Raw genomic sequence first — 14,458 nt, forward strand, 5'->3', positions numbered from 1 at the left:
CAACAAAGGAAAGATCAGGACGAGTATGGGTTAAATACAAGAGTTTTCCGACAAGTTGACGGTATAAGGTAGCATCAACTTCAGGAGAAGTACAAGAGACTGAAAGTTTGACTCCAGACTGAAAGGGAGAAGGGGTTGGCTTACAGTCTTCCATGTGAAAATGACGAAGAATATCACAAGCATACTTGGACTGGGAAAGGAAAATACCCTCTTGGGATTGCAAGACTTGAAGACCGAGAAAATAGTGTAAGTGTCCTAAGTCTGTCATTTCAAATTTCTTTTTAAGGCTGGACTTCACATGGTTTATAAGGTTGGGATCACTACCAGTAAGAATAAGATCATCAACATAAAGAACAAGGATGATGAGAGAGTTGCCCACTTTCTTGGTGTAGACAGTATTGTCAGAATGACACCTAGAAAAGCCAGATTCTAAAAGAAAGCTATCCATTTTGGCATACCAAGCTCGAGGAGCTTGCTTGAGGCCATAAAGGGATTTCTTAAGGCGACAAACGAGGCTGGAGTCTGTTTGTATGAAGCCAATGGGTTGTTCCATATAGATTTCTTCCTGCAAGTCCCCATGCAAGAAGGCAGATTTAACATCCATTTGATGTACTTCCCATTTTAAAGAGGCAGCAAGGGAAAGAACAAGGCGGATAGAGTTCATTTTGGCAACTGGAGAGAAGGTTTCAGTGTAGTCAATGCCTTCAACCTGTGAAAAGCCCTTAGCAACTAGACGAGCTTTATGTTTGTCAACTTTCCCATCTGGTCCATACTTGGTTCTGTAAACCCATTTGCATCTAACAAGTTTGCGTCCCTTTGGTAGAGGAACAAGATCCCATGTATCATTTGTCATCAATGAATGATATTCTTCATTCATAGCTGTTTCCCAATGTGGATGGCCTGAAGCTTCTGCAAAAGTGTCAGGATCATGATTCACTGGAGCTTGAGCCAGTAAAGAAGAGGCTCTTTCAAACTGAGAACGTGTACGTCGCTGATCTGTAGGATCACCGGCAAGATCACCTGCTGCATCCCGAGTAGCACGGACCCATCTTGGAAGTTGAGGATCCTGAGAAGGTGGGGAAGGATTATCATCCTCGCTTTCATCATCAGAAGAAGAAATGTTCTCAAAGATAGAAGAGATGGGAAGAGGTGGCACATCCGCCGGACTAGGCTCGCAGGCCGATTTATTTTCATCAAATTTTACATCTCTTCTAATGATAACATTTTTGGACTTAAATGGAATAAGTCTATAGCCTTTTACATCTTCAGAATATCCAACAAAAGTACATTTCTCACTCTTAGGTTCTAAGGCTTTATGCTTTTCATCTGGAATATGGGCCCATGCTTCACTTCCAAACACACGAAAGTGACTTACATCTGGTTTAATGGAACTCCAAGCTTCTTCTGGAGTGATATTCTCTAGAACCTTAGTAGGAGTGCGATTGATTATATAATTTGCACAATTAATTGCTTCGGCCCAAAAACTAAGACTGAGTCCTTTAGATTGCAGCATACAATTAGCCATTTCCTTTAAAGTGCGATTTTTCCTTTCAGCTACACCATTTTGTTGTGGAGTGTATGGAACAGTATGTTGCATTTGAATTCCATTTTCGGTGCAAAAGGTGATGAATGCATTTTTAACATATTCTCCACCATTATCAGTTCTTAGCTTAAGAATTTGATGTCCAGATTGTTTTTCAACGAATGCTTTGAAGGCCAAAAAGGTGGTAAATACTTCGCTCTTGAGTTTTAAGAAGTATACCCAAGTGCGTCTAGAGAAATCATCAATGAAAGTTAAGAAGTACTTGCAGCCAGAGAATGAAGCAACAGGAAGAGGACCACATAAATCACTGTGCACAAGCTGTAAAGGGGCTGAGGCGTGCCAAGAGGCACGTTTGTCAAAACTGTCCCGATGATGTTTTCCGAGTACACATCCGGAACAAACACCATCTTTGCAAGATACCATAGGAAGACCTGTCACCATGTTTTCTTTACATAGATGCTGAAGGGAGCGATAGTTTAAGTGACCATACCGCTCATGCCAAAGTTTGCTCACTTCATCATTATGAGCAACAAATACTGAGGGAAGATGGGATGACCCAAAGTTGTGAAACTTATACAACCTTTTGGAATCATCAGCAAGACCAGTAGCTAGAATCTGTTTAGGATCTTTTAGATCCTTGATTACAACATCATGAGGTGAAAATTCAACGATTTTACCTTCACCTGAATGAGTTATCTGATAGACAGATAGAAGGTTGCAGGATAAGTTTGGAACACATAATACATCATTGAACTGACCATTGTCTAGATGAACAGTTCCAGTCCCTACAACATTAAGAGATCTATCATCACCAACATATATATTTTTGGTGTTACAATCATTTAAAGAAGAAAACATGGCTTGGTTTTTGGCCATGTGACAAGAGGCTCCAGAATCAATGAGCCACTCATGAGAATGAGAAGAAGAAGAAGATACATTTAATGCATAACCAGACTGAGATGATTGACGATGACATGCAGAAAATGCCGTTCCGAAAGTTGAAGTTGAAGTAGGCTCCAGATGGATGTTATGTTTCTTCATTGCGGCTTCCAAGGCTTCCATCTTCTTAAAGCATTTAGATTCTAAGTGGCCATCTCGATTACAAAAGTTACAATGTCTATCAGTCTTCTTCCATTTGTTTTTATTGGGCTTATCATATTGCTGAAATGATCTTTCATCTTGAGGCTGAGTTGGTTTAGGACCATTCCTTTGAGGATAAGACTTCTTAGGATTCTTTGAATTTGGATACTGTTGGGCGGCTAACGCTTTTGTGGAAGAGTTTCCAAGATTAAGAAGACCAAGGTGTAAGAGTTTTTCTTGTTCTCTTATTAAGGAATCACAAAAGGAGTCAAAGGAAGGGGGCTTGTAGTCTTTGCCTTGACAAATGAAAGCTTCCCTGGTAGAATGGAAAGTGGAAACAAATACAGAGTAGGCTGGTCCTAACTTAGTGAGGATGGAATAAATAAGGTTACCATCATCTTTCTTAACTTTAACACCTTCCAAGAGATATCTAAGGTTCTTGAATTTTGACAAGAAATCTTCAATGCAAGAAAAATTATTAGGATCCAAAGTAAGCAGCTCATTTTCAAGTTGATGGGATCTAATTTCATTTTTAATCCCAAAAACTTTAGCAAGTTTTTCTAATGCTTCATGAGGAGTTTCAATTTCTGCAATGTGGAATCTAAGATCAGGAGAAACAGACATTCCTATCAAGCCACGTGCTTGATCTTGTCGATTTTCCCATTTTTCGGCCTTGTCTTCATCTTTGGGTTTCTTCTCTTGGTCTGTGGCTATTCTGAAGAGACCTTTACTTCTAAGTAAATCTCCCATGTAGGCTACCCATTGGAAGTAGTTAGTGCTGTCAAGAATGACTTGGCATGGACTTTCCATTTTTGAAAAACAACTGAAGCTGAAGATGCTGAAAGTAAGTGGTCCAATGGATAGATCTTGAAAAAATAGGCGGTTTTAAAAAAAACGGCTCTGAAAAAGGCTTCCGGATGAAGAAGTTATGGCCTTTTTAAAAAAAAATTGTTGACGTTGCCGGCAAAGTGCGCGAATGTGCGGGAATGAAAAAATCCGCCCCCACAAAATGGAGACTTGAACCCAAGACCTCTACTCTCTTAAAAGGTCTTTGAACCAATTGATCTATACAAAATATTTGAGAGAGAGAGAGAGAGAGAGAGAGAGAGAGAGAGGGGGAGGGGGGGGGGGGGTGGGGGGCCTCGATTTGCGTGCTTGCCTTGGGAAGACTCTTTTCCCCTACAAAACACAAAACACAAAACCCAACACGAATATCCAAAGAAAAACGAACCTTACGGCTCGAAGTTAGCTTTAGCCAAAAAACTAGAAATTTAAAAAAAATCTCAAAGTTAGCTTTTAGCCGAAAAACTAAATATTTTCCTCAATGTTTCTGATTTTCCGAGATCACACTAAGGTGCAGGGAAAAGAGCATACGCATGAGAAAAATCCTTTCTTTCTGTTTCTGATTTGCCCAGATCACACAGAGTCGCAGGGCAAAGAGCATACGCAGAAATGAAAGGTATAGATCCGGAAAAAAAAGGCTAAATAAACCGAAACCGAAATAAGCAGAGAGAAAATGACAGTAAACTGCAAAAAAAAACACTGTATACCTCCCGATCTGAAAAATGACGCAGCTAGGGCTACCGGAAACCTTTTCGCATGAAACGAAAGGGGTTCCTCACTGAAACAGATGCTCCGAATGCAACAGAGCAGTCCTCTCGGCCCGAAAGCAGTCAGAAACAGCAGATCTAGGAAACGACAGCCGCATGCAGTTCTACCGGCTTCAGATTTGGATCACCAACGGACGCGGCCCTCAAATAGCTCCGATACCATGTAGGAATTTACAGGGTAAGTTCCTCAGAAAGAATACCAAGAGGACACCGCTCACAACCAGATCTCAAATCAATACACCAGTATTTTTGACGTGGTTAAAACCCTCAGAGTGCAAGGAGGGAAACAGTCCACGGCCTGTCCCAACGTGGGTACAGACAATTTATTAATCAAAGAATGAAAATTTACATAAGCTTCTCTCATGCACGGATTACCCGAACAATGACCCTCCATGCGCTTTAAATAGAACTCATGGACCAATCGGGTGTCAAGCCACGGATCAAGTGTCGGTAATACCGAGGTGAGAGTGAACCATCGGATCACTACATATCGTGACCGTCGGATTGTAAGTTACAAAATGTACAACGGTAAAGAAACACACTTTACCTAACTCTAACCTAACTCTATACTAGACCAAGTTGAACTTAACTATATCCTATGTGTCGGAATATCCTAACAGTTTTTCCCTCTTGCCACCAGAGGGGAAACTCACCTGATTCTGCTTCCCATATACACAATTTTCACAGAAATCAAAATCCAGAGAGCTATTACTCATACCTTCTACCATACCTTTACCATGAAGTATTCGAAGGCCCTTCTCTCCAATATGAACAAGCCTTTGATGCCACAACATGGTCTTCTCTTCAGAGACCACTATATTTTTTGCTCCACTTTAACGAACCACAGAACTATTGCACCCATCAATAACACTGCTACCTTGCAGCTTGTACAGAGTTCCAATCCGAACTTCCCACATCAATACCAGTGCTCCTCGAACCATTTTGCAGGTATCCTTCTTGAACACTATTTTTACACCTGCATCATCCAGCTTGCTTACAGAAATTAGATTTTTGGCTAATGTAGGAATATGTAGAACACCTAGAAGCGTTCTAACCCTTCCACCTTGCAACTTCAACTTCACTTTTCCGCGACCAACGATTCTAGCCTTGCTGTCATCCCCTAAGAAGACATCACCACCATCATATTTCTCATACTCGCAGAACCACTCTCTATGGGGAGTGAAGTGAAAGGATGCACTTGAGTCAATCAACCATGCCTCATGATCTACATGTGTACTTGAAGAAGCCAAGTACACATCCCCACCTTCATCTAAGGTGGTTTTCGCCTCTATAGAAGGAGCCTCATCAGATCCCTTTGCTTTGTCAGGAGCTTTAGATTTACAGTCCCTTTTGAAGTGGCCTTCCTTTCCGCATTTCCAACACACCACCTTTACAGGCTTTCCTAGCGATTTAAATCTCCCTCTAGATTTAGATCTCCCACTCGATGACTTATTTTTGTTTCTATTCTGGGACCGTCCTCGTACAGACAAGGCATCACCATTATGGCTCTCCATACTTTTCTGTCTCATCTCCTCCGTCAGCAAGGCTGAGACTATTTCATCAAACTACAAGGCAGTTGATTTCTACCTATTGCAATAACCAGACTATCCCACGAATCTGGTATAGAACACAACAAACTGATGCACTTATCTTCATCTGAAATTTTAATATCAACAGATGCTAACTGACTTACCATAGTATTAAATGCATTCAGATGCTCTGTCACCGAGTCTCCATCTTTCATCCTCAGGTTATACAATTTTTCTGCAAGAATAGTTTATTCACCAGAGACTTAGATTGGTACAAAGTCCCTAACTTGTCCCACAAAGCCTTCGTCGTAGCTTCCCCTGATACATTCAGCAATACTGAATCTGAGACACACAATCGTATTGTGCTTTTTGCCTTCTGATCCAACTTCTTCCATTCTTCATCGGACACTCCCGTTGGTTTAGTACCCGGATCTACCACGATCCACTGATCTTTATCCACCAACAGATCCTCCATCTTGAGTTTCCACAACTCAAAACTCTGACCATTAAATTTCTCGATCTCTATCTTTCTACTGCTCACCATCTTCTTTCACCACCAGAATCGATCTTGCAGATCTCCCACTGAACAGGGTCTACGACAGGCATGAGCGAAACCCCTCAGCAACAAAGGCGTCCCCTTGAAACCAAAACAACTCTGATACCAAATGTAGGTTTTAACCCCATACAAAAATTACCTCCATACAAATTCTAAACACATAAAATAAACAATGCGAGAGCATAACACATAAAACACATAGACACAGAGATTTCCCCTGGATCCCAAAACTGGGACTACCAGCTTGATTTTTCATTATGTTCCTTTCAATGTTATAATACATATTTATACATGCTGAAGCATCCAATACCATGGACCGAAAACCATCGCATCCAAAACCCCCTGTGACCCCCCCTACCCCCCCGCTACACAATTGGCACAATGAAGGGGGGCACCACCCCCCCTCTAACCCCCCGGTTAACTACGTGGGTTAGTCGTCGAAATAATATAACACAACCCAACATTTTTCCATGTGTTGAAATTATGGGGACATTTTTAATCCCTCAACGACCTTCTTTTGATGTGGTGGGGTCTAAGAGATATCCATAGGGTTTGGCCTAGTCTGAGTCAAAATGTGTACTTCTTGGCTAGAACTTTCAACAAGATATTGAGCATGTCAAACATAGACCATATGCAAAAGTTATTACTCGGGAATTTGATGTACTAACTAATCCCATCAGGGCCCACCAACCTTTTGGTGTTTCATCTCCCAAGATTAGGCTTTTGGATGCTTAGGGACGTTTAGCATCATTGTAAGGGGATTTGATGAATGCATGTAGCCACTGCAGCTTTTCTCAGAGATAAGCTACCATCATTCGAGCAAGTTTGATACATTCTGCATTGTTATAGTTTCAACACATTCCATTTATTAATATAACTCGGGTTTTACCATATATTTGTGTTTCATTTCATTCCCTTCTGAAATCTAGATGAGTGGTATTAGAGTAGCTTGTTTTTTATTTGTTTCTTTGTGCATGTCCCCAACGAGGCCAAGGTATAAGGTGTTGGGACTTGGACTACTTAATCCTTTTCAAGATCATTCTCACCAACCCCGATGACCTCCCATGATGGAAGAAAATAAAGATGAGAGATCAATAAATCTTATTCAAGTGTTGCTTCAGAATGCTCTCACATGACAAAGGAATGAGATGATGGATAATTCTTCCTAGATTCTTGGACACTTTCCAACCGGTAAAGTATATTCGTAAAGTGGCCCCTTTAGAGGCATCACCCCCTTCAAGGTACAAGTTAGTTTTGATACTCTTGTATTTGAAGGTTAGATAGATGCATATGCTCTAGACAAATGGTTAAATATGTTAGAAGGGTGTTTTTCTGTCCACAATTATTTTGATAGAGAAAAGAATACCTTTGCACTCTTTAAGGATGTCCCACATGTAAAGTATTGGTGGGAGACTTACCGTGAATAAAAGGCCATAGAGGAGCCTACAATGTTTTTGGTTGTACCCATTTGGGGCTCTTTTAGGGATGCTATTAAGGAACAACATTACCTCGTTGGAAGCTACAATGACCAGTACATGAGATGGACCACACTGCAATAGGAGAGGGGCCAAATATTGCTAGAGTTCAAAAATATCTTCCATACCTTGCACACCAACCTGGGTATCAAATACTCTAAGTGACATGGTGCTCAAGTACTACAATGGTATGCATTGATACATTTGAACGAAACTTATGTTCCTATATATCCCTTGGCTGGGAATGGCATACAGACATGCTTTCAAAATCAAGAATAAATTTAAACAGAAGAAGCAATAGTTCATATTTGTGAATTCCTCACAGCAAGCGCAAGGAAAATGCAACCCCAACTCACAGAACACATGACAGAGTTAGGACGAAACACCCCATGAAAACTTGTTTAAGCCACAAACAAAGAAGGGTAATGGGAAGATGAAGAAATACATGGGGATATTGTGTGAGTTATGTAAGAACCCTTGCAAAAAAATCGATGAATGTTGCTCAAAGCAGACATTGGTGGCCGAGCTGAAAGTCTTAAGTAAAATGTAGGCTCTAACTCTAAATCAGATATAGACAAGGGGAAGTGGATCATTGGTGCAAAATCCCAAAGAACCATAGGAATATGAACATCTTTTTCACTCACAGATGTGGGTGAAGGGTGCTTCGTTGCATTTCATTATTGATAGTGGAAGTCAAAAGAACTTCATCTCAACACAGGTCATTAAGTGATTAGACCTACCGACAACACAACACTTGTAGCCATATACCATCGAGTGGCTTCGCTAAGGGAGAGATCTCTGCGTCAACTAATAGTGTCGCCTACTTGACGACATCAAGCCCTTCAAGGATGAGGCATTGTGTGATATTTCCCCTTTTAAGTTTGTGATGTCATGGTAGGCTAACCATAATTGTGGAAGTGTCATGAGGTATATGACTCTAGACCTCACAATGTTGGTATTATTTTGGGAAAAAACTATAACAAAATTACCAACTTAATGAGAACCGTATTGAGTTCTCATTGTTTTAGAGGTCGCAAAAAATCATGACTTTCATGCCAATTTTGAAAAGTGTTGATGAAAAATCAAGCTTTTTTGGGGGAGTATATTTTTGACACTTCAAATTTTCTTATGTAAAAGGAATGGATAAATTTTTTTAAATGTTAATGATTTTCATGCCAATTTTGAAAAGTGTTGATGCAACATCAACATATTTTTTCCGGGGGCTTATTTTTTACAATTTAAATTTTCTTATGTATTGAGTATGGATAATTTTTTTAAAATGTGAGTGATTTTCAAGTTGATTTTGAAAAACATTGATGCAACATCAACCTTTTTCTTTGAGGGGGCTTATTTGTGACACTCTAAATTTCCTTATGTCTTAAGTATGCATTCATTTTTTTTAAATTGTTGTTTATTAAACCATTTTTCAAGTTGTCTTCTTCTTCTTTTTCTCTTTCTTTCTGTGGTGTTTGTTTTCTAATGGTTTTTCAAGTTTGTGTTTTGTTTTTTTTTTCTTTGCAATGTTTTTTTGTAATAAAATTTTCAATTTTTTTCACAAAGTTAAAGAAAAAATATTTTGAAGTTAGGATTTTCTATATATTTATGTATTATTATTTTTTTTAAGTCAACATTTTTCTATTAATTAAGAGTAGGATTACATGTGAGAAGTTCTTCATATGAGAAAAAATGGCCTCACTCCAATCGGATTTGTTGGCCTCTAGATACATATAGAATACAGACAACGACAACTTCAAAAAACTGGATTTCTTGTGGTTCACTGCTCACCAGGCACCAAAATTTCCAAAAAACTTGACAAAGCCTACTTTCATTCTGGTGTATTTTCTGCAATGGGAAGAGCTATCTCATTTTCTTGAGTCACTGGCCTGCGGAACATGTCATGGATGGGGGATTCCATGTGCACCATACGAGTCTCAAATTCACCCATATGAGCCTGGATATTCTGCTGGTTTCATTTGAGAAAGGCTTGTCAGTCCATGATGCATAATTGATTATGTAGTATATCTGCGAAGAATATAACATGCTCTGCATGGTGTAGATGGTGAGCTTGATAGAGTTGTTCTACAAAATGTTGAAGGAGGTGGATCCTGACCCCAATTGAGTTGAATGAAGCCGAAAAGTCAACATTACCTAAAGAGTCCCCCCTTGGCATCACTAATTCTCCCTCCTTGTCCCGATCATTCCTCCTAAGGTTGCCTCCCTTCGTTCGTGGATGCCCGCAAATCATCTTGCCAGTGTTTGACAACTGGCCTCGTGCCCTTGCAGAGATTACACCTAGGGGCTAACCATGAACTCATCCTCGTAAATCCTCGAAATGATACCGAATTTTACCACCCACGACAATTGAAAAAACAACGTTGCATCCCTGTTGTGCTTTCCCACACTGACAAACATGCACCAGCCCAAGCGATCCACTCTTCCGAAGACGAACAAATTAGGGAGAGGAATCAATACAGTGCCAAAGAAGCCTACTTGGATTAGTACATAGAAAGAGAGAGGTGGTCGTTATCGGCCACAAAACTTTCAAAGAAAAGTTGGCAAGCCATTTGCCACCTTCTGTTTCGAGTGTCCACTACCAACTATGCCATAAAGACAAGATGAACAGACACCAGACGACGAATTCAATTTGGCATAGGGTGATTACCAAAGTGGGGTCCCAAGTTGTGTAAACAAATCAATTGTTGGTCTCCTTGAAAGGCATCGAACTGAATTTCCATCTGCTCATAGCCTCCTCCTCCCCAAAGAACCAAATGGTGGTTCCAAGGATACTCTCCATGAATTCAAATTGATTTTTGGTTCTCTCACTACTCATCACTCGACTTGCAAATGATATTGTTGTTGCCTAAATTCCAACCATTATACCCCTCCGCCTTTCCAGATACTTCAGTGGGTTGATTCCCTAGGTCGCTCTACTACCCTCCACCTACATTTACCTTGTTGCGTGGGGAGGGTTAAATCCCCCCGTCCTTTGGTTATCCTTGAGGCTCACCCCCATTAAGGAATTTATGTATTGTTAATTAATACTTCAATACAAATAAAATAATTGTCATTAAAAATTAATATTTTTAAACATTTGACAAATAAATACACATGTTCCATATAGTATAATTTAAAAAATATATAAACTAAAATGAATTAAAAAAATAAAAACAAAAAAATAAAAATAAAAAATTGAAAAAAAAATTAAAAGAATTAATTGGTTATTAAAAAATTAAAAATAAAATCAAGATAAATAAACTAAACAAATGGAAAAATAAATAACATACATTTTTTTTAATATTAAAAAAAATATCCTAAGAAAATTATACAATTAAAAAACAAAAATAATAACAAAAAAACATATTAAACTATAACTAAAAAATAATAATAAACATAAAGCATATTATTAAATTTAGGCTTTTGTGATCCATATCAAGTTTTGAGAGAAGATTCTTCGGCGTAAATCACATTGGGATGCTTTTGTCAACGCATTTCGAACCAACAAGTGTGGTTCATCGTCAGTACAAGTTGAAGAACCAGATCCTGGCTACAAGTTAAATAGAAGAGTAGATCATCCACCAACAACTATAAAACATATTATAAATTGGTTTAAAAACAATACTCTCTCTCTCTCTCTCTCTCTCTCTCTCTCTCTCTCTCTCTCTATATATATATATATATATATATATATATATAATTTTAAAAAAGGTATGAAAAAAAATTGGGTCCACGGAATACACGAGTCATCCTTCCACAACCCTTCAGCATTGGGGAGAGCAGGGAAAATTAAAAATTATATTTTTTAAACAATTATATTTTATGTTGAGGATATCATTCTTCTCACCATAAACCATGATTATTTCGACCAGTAGCTTACAATCCTCCATGATTACTACTCCAATATGGGTATGACTATCAATAATGACAAAGACTAAAGTCATGATAATTAAATCCAAAAATATCAACCATGATAATTTTATCTATGATAATAATTACTTGGAGAGGGTTTCTTCATACAAATATTTGGGTATTGACATTCATCATCAACTCAACTAGAATTATAGGACTGAGAAAAGGTTAATTGGAGGTTGGAAAGCTTATTATGAGCTTGAAAACAATTTTAAGTCAGATCTTTAAGTTTGAAGTAAAAAAAATTCTTCTTTGAGACTCACATCACCCCTCTTATTCTATATGGTTGTGAGGTTTGAGGTTGCATAATATCTAGATAATCGTGGAGGAAGATTGAGTTGATCCTAACATACAACCTCAACATTAAAGGTAATGTTCCCTATCATATCCTCTTGATTGAAGCTAGTCTTCCCCCCCATTCAAAGAATGTCTATGTTTAGATATCTGGTGTATAAGAAGAAGCTCTACAACATGGAATCCAAGAGGTTCCCAAAAATTGGTCCTAACTCTAGCCAAAACCCCCACCTCCAACTCAAGCAAGCATGACACAAAAATGCCCTATCTTGGCTCGACCATTGGGCGATAAAGAAGGAGATAATCTTTGAGAAGAAGGATAATATTAAAAGTGTTATCACTTCCAAATTTAAGGATAGGTTCTAAGATAATAAGGAGTTGTAGGGGCAAAGGAAGCTAAGGTATTATAAGGAGGTGATCAACCCCACTATCGCTAACCAGAATTATCTTTCTGCCTTGACCAATGTTAAGAAGAAGATGAACATTGCAAAGATAAGAACTAATTCTCATGAGCTTTGGAGTGAAACCAGACGTTGGTCCATTCCCAAAACACCTTGGGATGAAGGAATCCTCACCTTTGTGATACTAAGAGGGTTGATGATGAAAACCATGTTCTCTTGGATTTCCTAGCTCTTACTCACATTCATTCTCATTTCCAAAAGACTTGCCACACTACCAACCTTCTTGACTTGTCAAGTTAGCGAAACTATTGTGATTTAGGAATGAATTTTTCCCTTCTTTTTTATCACAAAAATAAAATATTAAAGAGTCTCCATTAATCTTTTTCTTTCTTAAGGTCCAATAGACCATATTGATAGCATTTGACGTTAATCATCATCATCAATATCTATTTTTATTATTTAAAAAAAAATATTTGTTAAGTCTTTAAATTTTTTTCTTACATTCTTTTTCAGTGAGATATTTTTTGTTTTTCTCTTTTAAGAATTATTTGTTGTTATTAAAAAAAAAAAATATGCTTATTTAATTTGTACTTTTTTTGGTTTATTCTTTTTGTTTTTAAATAATTCTTTTATGTTTTTTTTTGTATTTTTTTTTTTGAGTAATCCTTAATTCTTTTAAACTCTTTTTTATTTATTTTTCTAATTTTTTGTTTTTTCATTTTTATTTATTTATCTTCTTTTTGCTGCAGGGACTATGTCGATGCTCGACTAGTAACCTGACCCCACTATAGATCAATTTGATAGTTGATTTTCAATTTTTCGTTACAATGGATCAAGTCCACCCCCACTATTTGTTAATTTCATGGTTGATTTTTAAGTTTTCATTGCAATGGGTCAAGTCTGTCCCCATCACATGTCAACTTAATGATCGATTTTTAAATTTTTATTGCAATCTATTAAGTTGTCTTAGCCTAATTCTTTTAAAGAGCTATACTTTTAGCATTTAAGAAAAAAAAAACTCTTGGTATAATAACTCTTTCATTTATATATTCATTTTAAAGTTTTTATTTAGTCATGCTATTTATTTTTAATTTTGTGGCTGAAAATTTTGAAATTTTAAGGTATTTTCGGAGAGATGATATTTTATCTTTAATGGCATAGTTTAAAAATGTCAATATTCTAAGGTTTTTCAAAGTCGTGATATTTATCTTTAACTTCATGGTTGAAAATTGTTGGAATTTTTTGGTTTTTTAGAGTCGTGATATTTTATCTTTAATGCTATCATAAAAAATTATTAGAATTTTAAGGTTTTTCGGAGCTATGATATTTTATTTTTAGTGTCATTTCTAAAAAATGTTTAAATTTTAATATTAAAAAAATGTTTTATAAGCATCAACACTTTTCAATTTGAGGTGTTTTTCACTTTTATTGCTAAAAAAAATTAGTTTTTAATATCATTGTTAAAAAAATGGAATATTGACCCAATAATAAATAAATAAATGTTGATGCAACATCAACACTTTTCATTTTCGTGTTGTTTTTCATGTTTGTTGCACAAAAATTTTGGTTTTTAATGTCGTTGATAAAAAAGATGGAATTTTACCCGAAGAAAAATGTTCATGCAACATGAACACTTTTCGTTTTCATGGTGTTTTCATGTTTTTTGCACAAAAAAGGGTTTTTTTGGGGCTAGAGTTCTCATTTTGGGGTTGCATTTCTTGTTAAGTTGGTAACTTTGTTTTATACATGATACTAGAGGTAGCTCCAACTATTTCCATTTCTTTGATATCCACTAAGAAATGCAGGAAATTCATTTCCCAGACGAACAAATGTGCATTCTTTCTGATTTGCTCTCAAAATGAGGAGAAATTCACGACCATGTCCATGCCCTCCATACAGGGCCTCTACATTAGCAAAAGACAGTTAACAAGGTTGTGGAATAACATAAAGATATCTCCTCCTCACCCATTGGGGTACCTCTCATCTATCAGGTTAAACATTCAATCAATTTCCCCTAACATACCTCTCCCTAATGAGCCAATATTTTGTTACTCTCTTTATGAA

Source organism: Pinus tabuliformis, chromosome 2_1 (genome assembly GCF_031772625.1).
Source record: "Pinus tabuliformis cultivar Carrire ecotype Pingquan chromosome 2_1, CPIR1, whole genome shotgun sequence".
Lineage (NCBI taxonomy): Eukaryota > Viridiplantae > Streptophyta > Pinopsida > Pinales > Pinaceae > Pinus > Pinus tabuliformis.